Raw genomic sequence first — 17,949 nt, 5'->3', positions numbered from 1 at the left:
TTTGTTCAAGGCCTACTCTCTTTTTTCCAGTACAGGCCAGTTTCCTGCCTATAAAGTCTGTATGAGATCCCGAGCAGCATCATCGCCGCATACGTATCCCGATCAGAAACACATAACAGAAATATTTCAAAACTATATCTCGCATTGTTACTTGTTACAAATTTCTGTTATTTTAACTACTAACGAGTCCTAATTTATAACACAATATTTTACAAAAAATGTGTTCTGTTATAATCTTGTTATTTCATTCTGATCGGGATAGGTTCATTGCGTACATACATAATTGCATCTGGCAGAGAAGCAAAAGAGGAAGGAAGTTACACAAGGCTGGAGAAGCAGGGTACAACCAACGGAATCTTGGTATAGGATTATTGTCAATTTATGTATTACGAAAAGGTCGATAATGGCCAACCATTATGACGCGTGAAAAGCCGGATAGCAGACTCTATTTAAACTATGAAACGAATGAGGCATTTTCTTTCGATGTCGAACGAAAAATTTCACGGACACTAAAAGTCCATTTTTATTTGTATATTTTTTCAAATTTATTTGACAAGGCTGGATGCGTTAACATAACGGAGTCGTAGATCTTCCGCGTTTTACAAAAATACCGCTAAGTTAGTACCTGCCCGTCGGGCCTTGTTGACGCTGCTTGCTGCTGCGTGTTAAGATTCTTTTCCTTGGTAGTGATGTATTAGCTGCGTTGTCCTCCGCAACTTGCGTTGTTCTCTGCAACTTCTCTCGCGTTGACGTTAACGTCGATGTCGTCATCGGTACTGTTTTCAATTCGGTCATCGTCGGAAGTTCCAATTCGTATCTTGTTCTTACGGGTCGCTACGGGTTACAAATCCGTCTTCATCAGCATTGGTTGTGGGTTTGGATACATTTGACGTAATCGTTGCTAATTTGCTTTTGGTTATGGCAGTTGGTTTACTGGTACTGGATACAATCGTTATTGATTTAGTGTTTGTTACTGCCCGATCGATAGTCGTTAGTTTGCCAACCGGTTGTAGTTTAGCACACGACGACTGTGTATCGGTATTGCTTGTAACAGCAGCGTCTGGGCAAGGTTCCGTGGTGTAGCGGCTGATCACAGGATGACATGAAGGAATCTGTCCTGGCTACGTGAACAACCCGAGCGACATCGTTTGTTGACTAGCAGTTCCTGCAACATAATTTGTTGAAAAGAAGCATACATCAACCATTATTCAGCTGATTCAGCAACCCAAAAAGCGCACCAACAAAAGTGAATGGTTATGCAACAAACTGCGGCCATTACATGTTGCAAGTGTTGCTTGGGAATGTTCAATGACAATATGTAACACCTTGGATTGATTTGCTTTGGATGGTCATGTACGAGGGGATAGGTTTTGTCGTACGCAATCTCACTACACGTACGCCGTTGCGAAGTCCTGGGAAGAAGTTTATCTAAGTGTCTTCTTTAACGGAATCCACTTCTCCATATTTTGACACGTGTTGTTTGATATTGTCTGCTGTAGTACGTGGTGCATGGTCATGTAGCTTTACTTCAATAGTATCATCGTCTATTTATTCTGGGATGCTGTATAAAATGTCGACGACGTGTTTCAAGTTGCGAAGAAAATGATTCTGATTGGATAATGGTTTTGAACTTAATCAGTACCGAATAACATAGATGCTGTAATTTCTCGGTATTAACTTCTGCTACGTTGAGCTTCATATTCACCTTCAACAATTGCTTCACGCGTATCGATGTCGTGGACTTTGGATTATCACTCATTGTTTGTTCACGTTTCACACACTAGGTAGAAGGAACGATTTTTCTAATAGACAAAGCGACACACAATAAGATTTGAGTGTGTACATTGCTATAGCAGCGGAGCGATTTTTAGCTTCTGAACTGAGTAAGACAAGAACCCAGACTGCAGAAATATAATACATGAATCTATAGAAAATGTTTCAATATTTAATATTACCGAATACTATAGACATGTACATGAACTTTGACAAATACCGGAGTAATGAATGTAATTTAATATTTCAGAATATTGTAGCTATGGAAGGCTAAAGCGAATTTTCCCTCACTTCGGCTATGCCTCTAACATTACCCACCCATTTTTTGTTCAGTAAAACGTGTTGAAAGTAATTTCCAACAACTTGGTAAAAGTTCCACTGTTTTTTTTTAATTTTTTTTGTTGAATTTAGTTCGGCTAAGCAGTCATTCGGTTTTTTTGAACTAGGTTACCGAAACGTCGGATAAATCAAGTCTAGTTACAAAAAACCGAATGACTGCTTAGCCGAACTAAATCCAATAGGTACATTCTAACATATTTCAACGAAAACCTTCTTTCTTTTAAACTAAAAAAACTAAATATAAACAGTTACATTCATCTCATTCATCTAAAAGTGCGATAGGCGATCGTTTATACCATTTTTGTGGCGATACCGAGAGTGTTAATCTATTCAATCAATTTGCATACAATGTGACATTTGAACAATATTTTCAATGCAAGATAAATTTTCAATGTGACAGTCTTCTGAAGACACCTAGAAAAATGCAGTGTACACTCAAAATCTCCTGGACCAGTCGAAATTTCGCACAGTTCTTCTTTACATAATTACCCAGCTAACTACGCGAGAGTTCTACAAATTTATTATCTTTTTTAAAATTTTTATTAACGACTTAGAGTAAGTCAATCTTCATCCTACGAAAATAAAAGTTTGCATCAATACCTAGGGAATTGTGTAAAAAAGAACTGTGTAAAATTTCAAAACGATTGGTCCTGCAGATTTTGAGTTGTGATGTACACGGCACAAGTTTTTGAAATGAATGAATATGGGGATGACTTGGGCTGGTTGGCCGAAGGGGCAGGTTGGCCGAGTGCCTTTTATGAGAAGGCTATTATGCGCAGTAGCGACATCTATAGTGATTTTGGTGGAGTATTAGGTCACCAATGCACCGAAGTAATTTCAGGTGTTTTGGTGGTGTCGAAAATTTTGAAAAACTGGAAAATTGAAATGATAAAAAGACGAAAAGGTGAAGAAAATTGGAAGTATTGAAAAAAAACTTTGCAAACAGAGAAAATGGAAAACAAAAAATAGTATAAAAAATCCAACATGGTATACTACATGAAAAAATGAATATATTAACACGAAAAAAATGAATGAAATGGATATTACTTAAAGAATAGAAAAAGCACTTGAAATGAAATTTGAAATAAATTCAAACAACGAACTAAATGTAGGGGAGACTGAGGAGACTTGATCCCCTTTTTTATTTTTCAGTCCAACTCCGTGGAATGATAAAAAACTATGTATTTTTTTGTAGTTTTATATTGTTTCTAGGGATGACTAATAATCATAAAAAAATTACATGGAAATATTATACTGGACATGAGCTATGAGCATTTCTGGAAAACAACAAAAAAATGGAAAATTCTTAGATTAGTGGAGACTCGATCCCTAATTTGGGGACACTTGATTCCTTTATGAAAACGTGTTTAAAAGAGCATGTAGGGTAATAAGCCTATTTTTGCCCTGTTTCTACTATCATCCTACCCATCTGAAGCTTTTAGTTAGAGCAGCGTCTGCCATCTTTGCTCAACGCATTGACTCAAATGGTATTGCGATAATGGGTGTCTCGATTAGAGATTTTCCTGCACTCAAACAGAAGATTTCCACCATTCTCAAGACAATTTTGTTATTATATTGGCTCTTAATAAGAGGCGAATGACCTTAACGTTAAAACCTCCATAATCGAAATAAAAAAATGGACCTTCATAACAAATCAAAGAAGCTGAAATAATAAAATTATTGTAGTAATAATGTGGTAGCCTTCTTAATAGGGCAAAAACGGGTACATTACCCCATTCAATTTTATAAATGGATTGTAGTATTGATTAAATTGTTATGATTAGATATTGTTATTTTTGTTACTACATATTACGCATCTCTCACCTGATTTTTTTACGAATTCCCCAAATCTCCGTGCAATTATTTGAAAGCTGTCTTTATTATGGTTGAGGAACGTCAAATGTGGGATGAATGGTTGCTACGTATACTGTAGTAAACAATTACAGTTATGTTTCTTTACGATGAGGCGTTCATTTTTGACATTTTTTTATGACAACAATGACTTCAATTGTTCTGGTGTGAATTTGGTTATTTTCAGTGGTGTGTATGAAGTATGGCGAAGGGGATCAAATCTCCACGAATTTGAAGGGATCAAGTGAACCCATAGCATCTATTTCAGCAAACTTTAGTAAAAATATAGTTGAACAAAAGAATTAGCTCAATCATAACGTATTCATATAATTGACATTCTCCTGTAATTCTGTATGCAAAAGTAGAGTATGTAGTAGGTGATTGTATCAATTTTATAAAAGTTTGAAAATTTGAAAAATAAATCTTCTTCAGTTCTTCTGAGACTTTTTTTTAAATCGGTAAAAATTCGGTTACACAAAAGTCCAATTTCTTTTTTCTGTGTTAATGAAATTTATGTTTAGATAAAACTAGGCAACTTTATAGTATATTCGATTAATGTAGTCTGATCCGCCTTTGAGTTACAATGATGGGATCAAGTCTCCCCGGGGATCAAGTCTCCTCAGTCTCCCCTAAAGGGCGAACACGAAATTATTGCGACACATTCAACAGGGCATAACTTTTTTACCATTGGGTAAAAATCAACCAAATTTTGCACACTTTCTCATTGATGTGTATTGTTTACATGCTGTCAAACTCGAAGCCGTGTTTTTCGATTCAACGAAAATGAAGGTGAACAAACGCGAGTCGAGAGAACAAATTCTTTCCAAACACCTGGAATTTCCTGACCTGTTGCACCGGCAGTTGGGAAAAATGTTGAACATTCACCATTCAACCGTTTCCAGAGCGTTGAAGCGGTTCCAGGAGCGGTTGACGTTGGACCACGGCAAAGGAGCTGGAAGAAAACCGGGACCGGAAAACAAAAAGACGGAGGGAAAGGTGAAGCGGATGATTCCCAACGTCTCAAGCCGTGATTTGGCTAAAAAGATCGGCATGTCGCAGAGCTACGTCCAGAATGCAAAGCAGAGAGCTGGACTACATACATACAAGGTACAGAACTTCCCAAACCGCGATGAACGGCAACAATCGACGGCTAAAACTCGGGCACGGAAGCTCTACGAGAAGATGCTGACAAAATATGGCTGCTGTGTGATGGACGACGAAACGTATATAAAAGCCGATTTTAATCAAATTCCGGGGTTGGAGTTTTTCACCGGCAAGAGCAAGTAACGACACGACTAGACACTTGCATTCCGAAACTGTATCACAAATCTGACTACCCCTCAGTAACTCAGGTAACTGGTACTGTCAAATATGATATTTGGATGGAAAATATATGAAACCTGCAACACTGAAGAATCTGTTGTTATTTTTTCCAAATAACCTTCCGTTGCAACCGTTGGTTACGCTGTTATTTATTTGAAAAATCGTAATCAGTTAAAAAAAATCCGGATAAATATTTTGTGTAGTGTAGAGGGTAATAATTATAGTAAGTAATTATTAATAATTTGATTGGGCTTCCAATTCTAATTGCTGGATACTCAGGCACAGGTTTGGCATTTTATGGTACAATATTTGGATACGTGCGAAGCTAGGGGATTAGACCTTGCCGAATAGCTGTCGATGTTGTTTTAACTGAGCTTTTCAACTCTTGGCCGAGATTACAGTTCCGAAGGATTGAGCCAAGGGTTGCTTATATGCTTGCAGCATCTGCGAGAGTTTGGTTTAGTCTATCCGCAGAAGCAGAAGGAGCGGCGGTTTTATACTACTCGATTGGAAAATAACATTACTTCGAAGAACGCCATTCCGACCACCCGGAAGATGATGTTTCGACTCAAGACAAAGGATAGATTGGGGTTGAAACAAACTACAGAGCTTTTGCGTATACGGATTCTAATCTGCAGGGGCTTTACTGGGTCACAGTGCTACTACATCGTTTCCCAAATCTCGTGGTTGGCGTGTTAACCCGTGAGGCAGTCCTTCCGGGGTGGTATAACAACTGAACAGATAATCAGCTATCTGGAACAGCACGCGCATCTCACGGTAAGTGAAAAGTTTCGTGCCATTTAAATTTGTTATGACCTCTTGTTAACATTAAAGATGCTGAACACGAAACATACCGCCAAAACCAAGTCAGCCCTACCACCGACGGATGTCGATCAGATCGAATTATGGGAAAACGAACGCAATCGATTCACCTACAGCGAGGGAGTGGTGTACACTCAGTTTCTTTCGCCGGGCGATTTCAAGACACTGCGCGATTGTCGATTGGGGTGATGATCCGGCAGAACGAACGCACCCGCACCATGGTCGTTACCAAGAACGGCCACAACGATGTCAAATGGTTCTTAGAGCGATATTCAAAGGGTGGAACCCAACCCCTGGCTGCCTGAACTAACAGTCAGGGGCTGGGATTTTTTTTTCTAACAGGGAAAGATAAGCTATGTCGCATTTGGTTTGCTTTAATAAAATTATAGAACTAGGGGAGATCTAATACAGATGTTTTGATTAACTGTACTATCTCATCTTTTAGATACGAAGTTATCCTTCGAATGACAGTTGGGAGCTTTTTAGTTTTTTAAATCAGGCTATTTTCTTAACTCCTAAAGAAATTAGGTTTGAAGCGTGATGCAACTAACGTATTTGTGATTGGTTCTCCCAATATTAAGAAACAAGAAAAAATAGTTTGAACACGTTCTTTTCTATTCAGCAAGAGTTGTTTTGCAGTGTTGTGGCCATATTGCTAATTCAAAGGCAACCATCAGTAAGCGGAAGGAAGTTTAAAAGCTATAACGGGCGGTCGAAAAGATTCAGCAAAGAGCGATTCCATCGGAAGCTTTCAAAAACTAGCAAATCTATAGAAAAGCATTCTAAAGAAGTTGCCGCCCTGCAGCAAGCATTCAGCGGACTGGACATTGACCAAGGAAATTGACACCACGGTTTCTAACACCGATTTTAACGCGCATAGCCTGTCCTTGGAGCACAAAAGACCATGGATTTTTAGTAGCTGTATATTGCATTATTGAATGTAACAATCTATATTTCTGTTCCAAGAAAACATTCTCTAGATGACGTACAGTTTTTGTAGCATTATTCCAATCCATCGTTAAAAGCAGTGAACACTAGAAATGCTCGGATCCGACATCCCCGTGCAGTTTCTGAATGAGCAGAAAGCCGTTTTTTTCTCAAAATTGCATACATCTTGAGAAATATATCTGTTATATGGGCAGCAATTTGCGTACACGGTTATTTAGATTAAACCGCTTTGCAATGATGTAATTTTAATTTGTGATCCGTGATTTGCTCGTATGAACTGAAGGTTGTGTTGCAAGGCACTTAACGATGCAACCGGTCAACGGCGATGCGATCTGAAGCCTGATCTGGTTGTCGAACGGGGTGGCTCCAGGAGTGGGTCTTGGAACGTCGTGGCGATTTAATATAATCACGAGTAATCGAACTTTCGCGAGTTGTCTTCCTTAGTGTGTTGGATTGGGTACGGCGGTCGCGGTCATGTTCACGGCTTCGATTGTAACTCTTGGAACGAATTCGGAGCTTATGAGAGCGCGAACGTGAACTGCGGCTCCGCGATCTCTTGCTTCCTTTAGTATAATCTCGGATAAAATGACCTCGCCCTCCACACTCGTAGCGTATGTCGTCCGGATGGAAGTTGCCACGACCTCGTTTGCCATGCGGTGGTTCGCCACTGTAGTAGATAAACTGTTTAGGGTACCTAATATACAAAAATAAGTTAACACATTTACCAGTGTGATGACAATATAAGAAAATGGTTACTTTGTCGGTAGCGTATTTATGCTAAAGAACAGGAGAGAGCGGGAGAAGCCGCGTTTATGTCCAAGAGTCTGGTTTAGGTTAACGGAAATAGATCCGATTGATGGGCGAAAGGCATTCGGGTTGCTTCGGACAAATGCCGAATCAAAGCGGGAGAAGTGAGAGGTCAATATTCGTCTGATTGCTCTCGTGGAGATGGAAGACCCTAATAGCCGAAAGCGGAGCGAACGTATGCGAGAGTGGAGAAGCTTGAAAGGATTGCAATCGCAGCTGTGAAAACTGAACTAGGGCGTTATTCTGTTGGCAAATGTTAGAACGATCGCACGCGATAGAAATTGTGTTGATTGCCAGTAAAGGAAGCGTCACGACAGCCACCACAGTGAAAACAACGACCGCCCTTGCCGGTAGATAGTTCGACACGAGCACAACGGCCGCAGACTGTTTTTCCATCAAGACCACGCACAGAATCCTCTGCATCCCAGGCATCTTCAAATTCTACAAATGCAAACCCGGATGGATTGCGAGCAACCCACACGTTTCTTAGCGGATCTCAATCTTCTGCTTGCTAGCGTTCTTGCCTAGCTCTCCAACCCAAACATAAACAAAGTGTTATGAGGATGTGAAACATTTTTCTTGATTGATTAATGGAGTTATCACTTCACGTTTTAGACACTTTTCGGGCCAAAAGGCTTCGAAAGAAGCAAATTTTGCCGAAATCCAAAAAAAAACAAGTTTGCTTTCGACTCTTGCAGCAAACGAAACAGTGTGTTTCCTTTCCTAGCTGTTACGGACTTTGGTTGGTAGGGTATTCAAATAAACATTGAGAAAAAACTAGGCAGTGTTGCGTGAGAAATATATATTTCATCATTACTGAGGGGTCGCTCAATGTACTGGTAACTGGCGGGATATTTCTTGGACACTTTTTTTCGGAATTTTCCATGAAGTTTCAGGTCGTGTCGTTGAGCAAGTTCTATGTGGACGACAAATTTAAGAAGAAGAAAATGTTCGCCTCCAAATATCTCATTTGGCAGGCCATCTGCTCTTGCGGACTGAGGAGTGAGCCTTTCGTGACAAAGGGCACAGTAAATGGCGAGATCTATAAATCTGAGTGCCTCGAGAAGCGCCTTTTGCCGTTCTTGCAGCAGTTCGACGAAACTCCGCTATTTTGGCCAGATTTGGCATCATGTCACTATTCTAAAAGTGTCCTGGAGTGGTATGAGACCAATTCGGTCCATTTTGTTCCAAAGGACATGAATCCGCCAAACTGTCCGGAGCTGCGCCCGGTGGAGCAGTACTGGGCAATGATGAAGCGGGAGCTTCGGAAAAGCAAGAAGACAGTCAAAGACGAGAAGGGCATGTTAAGAAAATGGAAAAAACTGAGGAACTGGTACCGGATGACACTGTAAAGACTTTGATGGAGGCATCAAGCGAAAATGCGTTCAATTTTAAACTCAAGGCTCCATTGATTTACTTTTCTTTTGATTTTTGAAGTAAATATATGTATAAAACTACCCTAAAATTTTGGTTTGGTTTTAAACATTATAAGAAAATTGGCATGACATTTTCGGTGTCGCAATAATTTCGTGTTCGCCCTTTAAAATTAAAAAAAGTGCGCATAGTGTCAAGAAAAGATAAATGAAATGTTTTTTTAGGAAAATAAAAAAAATCAATGTTAACGTATAGGAAAATGGTCAACTGAAAAAGTACTTACAAAATAGGCTAAATGCCAAACATGAAGAAATAACAATAACGAATTAAATCTTAAGAAAAAGGTATAAAAAATAAATAAAATTATATTGAATGAACAATGGGAAAAAATAAAACTGCGATAAACGGAATGCTAAAAACTAGAAAATGAGGAAGAAAATAAGAGAAAGGTAAAAAATTAAACAATAAGACAAATTAGAATGAATTTGAATAAGTAAAATTGCTTTTGGAAATGATAAAAAAATATGAAAAAAGGAAATAGAAAAAGGCTATGCCAAGAATAAATGTAGTAAATAGACAAATTCTAAAAATTAGATGAAATGACAAAAGAAACAAATAAAAAAGCAGGGTGTTAAAATATGAAACAATAAGAAAAAAAATAAAGAAAGAATTTTCTCGAAAAATTGCGAATAAAATTAAATAACAGCGAAAAACTATAAATTAAAGTGATAGTGATAGCAATAGAAAAAAGCAAAAGTAAGGAACGTATAAAGATGGATAAAATAAAAGTATGCAAATAGATAAAAAAGGCAGAATCTTACAATTGTAGAAATATAAATACAATCCACAACTTGAAAAAATAGATCAATGAAATTTTAACAAAATAAAAAAAATCCATGCAGGAATAAAAAAATGAAGCAAATGAGAAACATTGATCAAATTTCAAATAACGATTTTGGTTGGATTTTACGCTAAGCTGGATTCGAAAACATTCGTAATCCTATGAAAACATGAACTATTCTTTTATTTATGTTGGTGTGTTAGTACACCTCAAAATATTTTACAAGAATATTGTAACTGATTCCTAGAAAAAAAAGTTTAAAAATAAAATAAAATCGTTACGTTCAGGAAGCGAAGTTCAAAATCTCACGCTCACTCCTCCAAAACGAGAAGATTTTGTATGCGAACTTAACTTGCTACATTAGTTAGCTAATTTTGCTAACTAGTTGATTTAGTTTGGTAGCACAGTTAAATTTGCTTTTTAGTTTCCAAAAACAACGCTACGAAAAATCTACGCCTTCTAAGGAATAACAAGGAACAAGAATAAACACTTCCTTGGGCATTTCTCGCTCTATTGAGGTTAAATAACGTCACCGAGTAATCGTTCAGGATCTGAACCAATTTACACACCGCTTCCATCACTTTTTTTTGAATTAACTCTTTGTGTTGACTTCGTAATAAAGGATAAATATTGGCTATATCATGTTGACGGGGCGGTAATCAATTATTATTCGCCTTAATTGGTGTTAATTAAACATCAAGTCTAGCAAAAGAACGCCCATGGAATGGTCTTCTTTCCGCTAGCCTGCAATATCAAAGGCTGTGGTAATCTATTTAACCACGCTTACTCCCCTCGAGCAACAGCAATTTAATCGAGTGAATGATGAATCTACCCCCAACCCACCTCCCCCGTTCAGAGCAACAATCGAGACAGAAGAGTCACAGAGAATAACAATTCGTGGAATCTGCTTTCCACTACTGGCACTGACTGCTGCTACTGCGTCAGCATTCAGATCGGACATACAGGGGCCCACAGTATAAGCATAGTATGTCGCTGAGAAATGAACGGAATTTGGAAGGGTTTACAATCTAACACCCTTTCGACGCCTTACGGATTACTGTAGGCAGTGCGAAATACCGGGAAAGTAAACATCTTTTTGAATAACTCATACTACTTCCGTTTAGCACTGGGCTTGGCAAGGATACTCTACAAAGGACGAATTCGATGGATCAATATGCAATGCTTTTGAAAATTCTCTTTTTCTTTCGATTATGATTTCCATGAAGAAGCTTCAATTTCTTACGTGTTAAGGGGGGCGTCTGATGTAGTGGGTAAAATAACGTTATTTTTTTATTTGCTTATTTGGTTGTATTGAACCTCTAGAATAGTCTCGCACTATCTCGATGGCCACGCTGACCTTCTTTTCTTATAAACAGGTCGATCGCTTTCCGAAACCGCATTTTTCAAATTGGTCAAAAACTATTCAACGGATTGAGAATGCATTATATTTGTAGCCAGTCGATGAACCTCGGAAAACAGAATAAAAACTACAAGGGGCAGCCCTCTGGGGTTGCACGAACTGTAGACGTAGGACTACACTACTTAATGTAAAATATTTATTTTCTTAGTGCATTTAGAGTACTAATAAATCAAATATATCGGATCGTAAGTTAAACCTGTAGGATATTAAGCCTGTTCTAATGACCCTGCCACTTCTAGTTTTCCGATCTATATACTTCACGTCCTTGCTCTCACTTGAGTACTATGGCTCTAATTTTCATAACTTTCCCTGCCCAGTAATCTCTAGCTAATTGAAAGTCGTTTAAATGTAAAAAAGAAAATGTGACTAACATAGTCGAAATAAAAAAGGAAAAAAATAAAAAGAAACTGATGGGCATCCATCAGCAGCGGTAGGTAGCCGCTGTAGACACAGCCATCACCTTACACAATGTAGCAATCCCGCAACGACTGTAAGCGCAGTGACAATAGTCTAATAAAAATCTATCATTGATTGATGCTAATCGTCGACAGGTTTTCAGTGGTGATCTTGGGGGCCGTACACTAATTACGTAAGGCTTTTTTAGAGCTTTTCAACCTCCCCCTCCCCCCCAGATAAGAGTTCGTAAGATTTTGGTGAACTCCCCCTCCCCCTACATAAGATCTTATCATGATTATCGTAATTAAAAAATCAAATTGTTAATTCATCAAATAATAAGATAGCGAAAATACGGATACGTGTAGAATTATTACAAGAAAACTCATGACAAAATTTAACTTTAATCATCTGCAGAATTTTAATTGCATGCCAATCTCGCCCAGTACAAATAATAACTGTTGTCAGATATTCAGTAACTCCAATTTGGTCCACATGATCTGCTTTGCTATACTTCACTTCCTTTGAATCTATTTTTTTGTGATGTAGAATTTAAAAGAGTTTATAACCTCTTCTGGCATGAATTTATTCTGAGTTCCAGCTGTGATGCTTATCGCACGCATAGCTCCGAGTTAACCATCTTCGAATTTTCTTGAATTAAAATACAGTTCACACTCTGGAAATATTCGACACTCAAGAACAGAACAGAACAATGTATAACCAAGAACCAAAAAATTACTCATATTGTTTGATATACAAGGATTATATGGTACAAATGAAAATAGTTCCCTTTTCTTATTAAAAAAAATTTCCTTATGGATTTAATTTTTTAAACTTGCTTTATGATATTACGTAAGAAAAGACAAACCCTCCCTCCCCCTCAGATAAGAATTTGTAAGATATTTTGAATCATGTGAAATCAATGAATTGATCGAACGTAAATCATAAAGCTTATTTTTGCTACCCATCGATTCGCGTAAATTTGTTGCTAAGAAAGTTTTCGTCTTTGCGCAAAGAAATAACAGATTGCTATCATGCAGGTTACGTATGCAACCGCTAACAAATTAGCTATACCTACCTACATATTCACCTCAAACATTGAACCCAAGCGAACGGTGATGCTCGAATCAAACAGCTGTGTGTACTCACACACATGTCCGTACACGAATGGAAGATGCGCACAAAGCGAAACGAGTCAACGCTGATGATGATGGGTAGAGCGAAAGAGACAACCAGTACCACGACGCTATGTTATCCGGTTTGGCACATGGAGCTCGACAGTACAACCGATTTTGTGTACGAATTTATGCGTTCCAGATTGTGCATTGTGTTTGAACGAGCAAGCTCAGTCGCGTGTTGAACGACACAGCGTAGCGTAGCTTTTTACTCAGCTACATTGGCTATGGAAACATGCAGCGCCGTGATCTGCTACGCCATGGCGTTCAACAGGCAACTGAGCTTGTTCGGTCAAATCCGTTCTTTAAATAGTTGATGATAACGTCATTCACAGAAGCATTGCGCGATGAGTACATTAATATGTCGTGCCGGACTAGCGAAGCGCTACCTTCGGTGTTCAAATGCGTGGTTTTTTACAATGTTATACATTATTTAAATTTTTAACGCCATTATATAAAAAAAAAACGTTTTTAATCCACCTAACAGTGTGATGAGACATTTCTTATAGCTTTTGTCACTCTCTTCGGATATTATATCGTTTAAGTGGCTGTTCGGCCATCTATGGGAGCTGTCCATCAATGTCAGCTTCTTTCTCCGAACAGCCTAGATAAGCCGTGTAGTGTCGATAGTGGTTGTTTCAACCGGCTAAGACTACCTGTTCCGGTGGTAACACCAAACAGGGAACCCCAATTCCATAGTGTCATGCGACCCGTGCTATGGGTAAAATTGTTGAGGGGGTTTAAAATATTCTCAATGGCGAACGGAGCCTGGGAAGAGCCGGGCGAACTCCCCAGTAACTGGCTGTGATCCACTAGGAGGTTGATAACTCTATTATCTTTCTCCGGACAAAACCAGCTAGAGTCCGCGTGGCATCCGGCGGGTTGAAGTATGTCAGTTATGGAAATAACTGTCAAATTCATTCCCAAAGGTGGCCGCGTCGCTTATGAGGAGGCAGAGAGCTTTAGACCGATCAGTCTGACCTCCTTCCTTCTCAAATCAGTGGAACGTTTAATCGACCACTACGTTCGGGATGGTAGCTTGGGCGAGCACCCGCTGCATGCAATGCAACATGGATATCAGCGGGGGAAGTCTACTACCACCCTGTTACACAATATTGTCTACAACAGTGAAAAAGCTTTTTCACAAAAGCAATCAAGTTTAGAAGTTTTTCTCGATATTGAAGGTGCTTTTGACAACGTGTCTTTCGAATCCATTTTGGAAGCAGCACGAGATCATGGAGTACCTTTGTATATCACGAACTGGATACATGCAATGCTTAGCAACCGATATCTGTGCTCATCGTTAAGACAAGTAGAGATGAGGAAACTGAGTGTCTGCGGATGTCCTCAAGGTGGTGTGCTGTCACCACTTCTATGGAACCTTGTCGCCGATAGCTTGTTGAGAAAACTAAATGAGCTTGGGTTTCCGACGTATGGTTTCGCCGATGATTATCATATAATGATCATCGGTATTTGCATTAACACACTTTTTGATTTGATGCAACAAGCCTTATGTGTTGTTGAGCGGTGGTGTCTTCATGTTGGACTATCAGTTAATCCAAATAAAACCTCAATGGTGCTTTTCACGCAACGAGGGATTACAACCGGAGCTCGTCCATTGCAGTTTTTTGACTCTGAAATTATTGTCGAAGATCAAGTTAAGTACGTTGGGGTAATTTTCGACTCAAAACTTAATTGGACAGCTCACATCGATTTCAGGATCAAGAAAGCTTGCATGGCCTTTGGCCAATGTAGACGGGCTTTCGGCAAATCTTGGGGACTCAAACCCAAGTACATTCAGTGGATCTACACATCAATTGTTAGACCAATACTGGCCTACGGGTGGCCTTGTTTGGTGGAAGAAGGGAGAAGTCATGACAATCCCATCAAAGTTAAACCATCTTCAGAGGATGGTCTTGATGGCGATAACTGGTGCGTTCTCGACAACACCTACTGCTGCTCTCGAGGCACTCTTGAACATAAAACCACTACATGTGTTTCTGAAACAAGAAGCACTTTCTTGTGCATACCGTGTTAAGGTTACTGGGCTCTGGAACAGTAACCCAATAGATCGTGTAACTAGCCACACAAGACTGTGGCCCCAAATGGTTACTTGGGATGAATGTACACTTGCTCCCAGTGACCTTACACTCACATGTAGTTTTCCTTTTAAAACTTTCAATGTGAGAATTCGTCTTCGCGAGGAATGGCTGTCTGGCTGGATGGAGCGACAACTTGAAGAATACGTAGTTTGTTATACGGACGGTTCTTTGTTGGAGGGCCGAGCCGGTGCTGGTGTCTATTGTCATGAGAACCAATCTCATTCGCTTGGTAGATACTGTACCGTATTCCAAGCAGAAATCTTTGCGATTCTGTGTGGCGTACAATCCGCACTTCAACAGGGAATTTGCGGTAAAAGAATCTATTTTTGCTCTGACAGTCAGGCTACCGTAAAAGCACTTAGTTCGGCAGATTCGAGATCGAAATTAGTAATCGCATGTCGAATTCAAATCGAAGAACTTAGCATTTCAAATGCTATCTACCTTCTATGGGTACCCGGTCATGCCGATATTACTGGAAATAAATGGGCGGACGAATTGGCTAGAGCTGGCGCTGCGACTGATTTCGTTGGTCCAGAACCAGTTCTACCACTGTCAATAAGTTGGATAAAGCACAAGATTCGCTCTTGGGCTGCATTCGAACATGCCAACCATTGGCGTAGCTTGCAAACTTGCGTTCAAACAAAGGCTTTTCTGCCGGATGTGAGTCCGAAAATGTCAAGAAATTTGTTGCATTTTTCCAAGCACAACTGCAGTATTCTGGTCAGGGCACTGACTGGACATTGCAAACTCAATTATCACATGGCTACTATTCAGCGCGCTGAGTATTATTCATGTTATCTTTGTGAATCCGATTACGGAACATCATATCATTTGATATACAATTACCCTGTATTAATGCAATTGCGCATCCGGATTTTTGGTTCTCCATACATAGATGAACCTATGTACAGAGAGCTGAAATTTAAGGATATGCTTTTGTTCCTAACCCAGTGTGGTAAAGAGCTATAGTTTTTTAGCCGTATTTGAAAGACAATATCTCTTCGAGGGTGTTGTCGTTCTGTTATCTCAATATCCCCTCGTGGGTGTTGATATATCCGCTCACTGTTTGAGTAGAGGTTCTAAATCCCTCCGGGGGTTGGAAGTTTTATTCCTGCTGTTGTAGCACCTGCAGATCGTTCAGCATCACTCCGGGTGTGTAGAATGCTCTGTTTTAATTGTTAAGTGTCGTTGTTTTCCTTACCCCTAACCTTACCACTTCCCCAATCCTTCCCATCAGGAAAATGATGAAAAGACGATTCTTGGCAAAGCACAAATCTCCGATCAACATGGGGAACGTGCCATTTGAGCCAGACGCTACTGATTCCAACAGTGTGATGAGACATTTCTTATAGCTTTTGTCACTCTCTTCGGATATTATATCGTTTAAGAACATTTAGAACTTGATGCTTCGCGATGTTTTTGAATACACATACTACATGGGATAGTGGTAGGACTCAGAGAAGCGCTCAAATCAGCATAGGACAACATCAGTGCTAGAAATCTCAAACCAAATCAATGGGAAAGCGAAAAAATGGCCCATAAAAAAGACATACAATCGAATTATTGTTAATGCTCTGTTAATAAAATATCTAAATTGTGGTGGGAAAACTGAATTTTCCTGAAGGGGTTATTTATTGTACTGAGCCAAAAAAATCGAATTTTTTTTTGAATCGTTTGAAATTTATACTTTACTCTAATTTCCAACACGACTGAGAACTAAGAAATCAACGCTTTTTCTTGAAAAGGGCGATACTAGTAGTGATACCATTCAAAGAAAATCAACAGTGAATATTTCCAGACTTGGTTTTATTTCCTATTTAAGAACTATTGTGTTTTTTACATCCTAGATTGCATGATTCAGTGATCGAAACCCCAAACTTCATAAAGTATTTGAAATTATTAAATTAAAATTTGTTTTTGTTATTGAAATTGACAAAATGATAGAATCGCCTTTTTGGCGATTGTTTACATTTTCGGTCCCACCTATCAGCATTGAAGTATCGCCCTTACGTTTTTTTACACCACCGATTTCGTCCGTGTTTTTTCAATAGAGATCATTGTTACTATTTACAGCTGGTATCAGCTTGATAATTCTAAAAAAATACGAAAATAACAGTTTCGCCTCTAAACTGCTAGCAAAAAAAGTATCGCCCTGTTTGTTTGCATGGAGCGTGGAGAGCGAAACTTTAAATAAACAAACAAAAATACAGTTTCGCCCGTTGTATTTTTTGCTGTAGTTTAAGAAAGCAATATCGTAGAATCCAATTTTTTAGGTTAATTTGTTGCGTTTCAAAGCCTTCATTCGCATGTATGAAAAAAGCCTCATGTTTACATTTATAAGTATCGCCCTTTTCACAAAAAAAGCTTTGAAATGAAATCGCAGCTCCTGATATCACGCTATCTCTGAAGTGCATGCGTGCATAGTTCCAAATTTTACTTCGCCATCGACTTTCTCTAAAGGTGACTTCCCAGTAGTTCCCTTGATTTGAATTATTATCGCTAATCCTAATGCCAAAGAACAAATAAAAACCTCTCGAAAACGAACCGTTTGGGAAAATCATCATCATTACTGAAATTTTCATTTTCACGAATCTTTTCGATAACCTTCCGTCACTTGCATTAATGCACTGGGTGCACAGTGCTCTGAAAACCTAGCGAAATCGTCTTAGGGCACCAGCGGGTCTAATTCAGAGCTATCTGCGCGGCGAGTTAAATCTGTAAAGAATACTAAAAATTAATTTCTATTCCATAATTTTCAGTTCAGCAATTCGAGAGATCGTG

General features: G+C 39.0%; 1 protein-coding gene and 1 pseudogene across 2 annotated transcripts in view; one reads left to right on the top strand and one right to left on the bottom strand.

Annotated features, from left to right (window-relative positions):
* The window catches only part of LOC131693028 (protein qui-1), a 292,261-nt gene that overhangs the window by 178,530 nt on the left and 95,782 nt on the right, over nt 1–17,949 (bottom strand). The gene's annotated exons all lie outside the window — the stretch shown is intronic.
* Nucleotides 919–6,496, top strand: LOC131687930 (general transcription factor IIH subunit 4-like; annotated as a pseudogene).

The sequence above is a fragment of the Topomyia yanbarensis genome, chromosome 3, assembly GCF_030247195.1.
Source record: "Topomyia yanbarensis strain Yona2022 chromosome 3, ASM3024719v1, whole genome shotgun sequence".
Lineage (NCBI taxonomy): Eukaryota > Metazoa > Arthropoda > Insecta > Diptera > Culicidae > Topomyia > Topomyia yanbarensis.
The sequence above is the reverse complement of the archived record's forward strand: the minus strand, read 5'-3'. Positions and strand labels throughout refer to the sequence as shown.